Here is a 2,892-nt window from a genome sequence, read left to right as displayed (position 1 = left end):
TGCATGCGTGATAAGATTAAATTTTTGCTTCATTGTAGGTGGTGACCATCTTACAAATTTAAACTTTGAACGACGTTCTAAAAAAAAAAAAAAAAAAAATGTACTTATCTCAAATTATGAAGAAAGAGGAGATCCAATTTGCATTTCCAAAATAAGAACATTCCTACGTACCCTTCAACCTATGGATCAATCATAACTTTAGCCTATACCAAAATATGTGCCGCTGAATTTCTTCTCATAACCATATATATAGTACATCTCTCTCCTCACTAAAGTTTTCGGGCTTGTTTGGTAAAGGTTTTGGAGGGTTTTTTTTTTTTTTTTTTTTTAAATAGTCATAGAAAGTGATTAATGTAATATAAAGTAGAAAAAAAATTTGAATTTTTTATATCGAAAAGGGAAAAGGTTTTGCTTTGTAGTAATTTTTTAATTTGAATAGTAATAAAAAAAAAAATGAGAGAGATATAAAAAGTGAACAAAGTTAGAATGTTTTTAAGTTGATTTTTTTTGGGAAAAATGAGAAAAATGGAAGGGGTAGGGAAATGGGTTACCATAGTATGTGGCCCCTCATCTTTCATGAATTAAGATCATCTCCAGGAGATCATCAAGTCAAATATTATATTTGAAGGGCATTTTTGTTTACTCAAAAAGTGAAATGACAAAAATATTCCTTAAATATAACTAACTGGATATTCTCAAGTTCAAATGAACTAGAGACGATTAACATCTTTCGCCCTCTCTACTTTGGGTTTTTTTTTTTTTTCTTCATTTTTATTAGTAAATCTACATTAATTGCTGGAGCAAAATAGAAAAAATTATACCTGGCTGAAGTATGGAGTCTCTTCTAAGGCTGTTGTTTGCCACTAGCTTTCTGTAATGACATGTTGTTGCAACGACTGTCTGGATGAACTGGCTAAGCTTTTGAATCTGCTTTAGTAAAACGATTAGAATAATAGTTCACTTAAGAGAACGACATTGGAACGACATAAGTTTTTGGGGGAGTCTCCCTTAAAAACTATGAGAATAATTGTTCACAATTCAAAGACGACATATATGTATAGGAAAACGACATGTATAGTACTTTAGAGATCATGATCTCTAAATCCTATTTCTTTTTGTTTGGAAATCGTGGCGGCTGTACAAACCTGTTACAGGTAAAAAGAGTCAAATTTGTCTTCTCCTTTCAAAGAAAAAAAAAAGAAAAAAGAACAAGCTATAAGATGTTGCCTCATGTAATCCCTTTGCACTGTTCTTACGAGTCACCGAAGAAAAGTACCGTGAAAGTTCTAGCCGTTATATTGTAGAAAAGAAGAGAAATATTGGTTCAAATAACAAAACCCTAACCCTAAGCCTAGGGTTACAAAATACCTAGAAGCATATTTCTTAGGGTTACAAAATACGAAGTGGAGACATCGTATAAACCCAAATAAGCATAACTGAATGGAAGAACCAAAAAGCAAGAACAAGGTTTGGAACATAAATCGCTTACCTCTGTGACAACACTACTGTTGGGTTTCATTTTTGTGGGAAATTTTTGTCTGGCCGTACGTCTGGGTATTGCTCTGACTTTGAGCACTCAACTAAAGAGGAATGCTATTCTCATCATTAATTATCACACATCACTATAAACCCTATGAAACAGATCCTCTCCAGTCTCTAATGGACCGGAGAATATTCAGTTCATGGCTAGAATTTCATCTCAGAAATCCTATGGCCACAAATGAGACACATATCCCACTAAGCCATCCCTTTCTTTTCTTTTTCTTTTTTCTTAATTTTTTTAATTTAAATTAATATTTTATTATTATTTTTATTAGTGGGATATGTGTCTCATTTGTGACCATAGGATTTTTGAGATGAAATTATAGCCATGAACTGGATATTCTCCAGTCCATAATGGACTGGAGAGGATCCTAAACCCAAAAGGTTCGCGCATCATCATCTCCCACTACTATTGAATAATTATATTTATTGCTCCATCCCCAAAGCCTAGGGTTGAAGCAATAAAGAAAGATAAATATAAACACTTATTAGTTAAAAAATAAATAAAAAATCCGATTTCTGGCCAAGCAATCCATACAATGACAAATTTCAAAAAAACAAGATTTTTATCTATGCAGACATCAAACAATCTGCTTAGAAAATTGCAAATGACTGGAAGAAGTTGTTGCCTATTTTTCATGTCATTTTTATTATTTATTTAAGAAAAATGAATCAAATTCTTCGATTTAAATTCTTGGTAAATTCAAGTTTTAAATTTGCATAATTAGAAATTGAAGTCTAAAAGATAAAATCGCGTAAAGTACAAGAGGGTCTTACAATATATTTATTTTTTTATTTTTTTATATATAAAAATACCTAGCATTTGAATGGACAGCCCATAAAATTAAGTCAAATTTACTGGATTAACTCTAGATTCACTTAAAATCGTTTTTTATTTTTTATTTTTGGGGGGATGAAGTCCAAACACACCCTCAAGGTGTGGAAATATAAATTATTTTAGTTTTTTTCCTAAAGAAAAAAAATTATCATTTTTTTAAAAGAAAATTATTGTATCATTTTTGTTTGATTGAAAAACAATTCAGAGAGACATTGTTAATTTTTGGTAGTTTAGGGGGGACATTATCCCAATTGAAAGTTTTGGAGGAAGAAAAACATTGTCAATTGGGCCATAGTTTAAGGAGGGTATGTAGACTTTTTTATTTTTCCTTTCTTTTTTCTTTGGAGTAATAACACGTATTTGTTCTGATATATAATTCTTTGAGAGATGTAAAACATCAAAATCACACTTTGTATTTGTTTTCACCCATTATAAAAAGGTTTATTTTTTATCTTTTCAAATAAATCTTTGTAGATCAATAATTTATCAAATAAATCTTTCTTTCATATTTT

This window comes from Corylus avellana, chromosome ca11, assembly GCF_901000735.1.
Source record: "Corylus avellana chromosome ca11, CavTom2PMs-1.0".
NCBI lineage: Eukaryota > Viridiplantae > Streptophyta > Magnoliopsida > Fagales > Betulaceae > Corylus > Corylus avellana.
The sequence above is the reverse complement of the archived record's forward strand: the minus strand, read 5'-3'. Positions refer to the sequence as shown.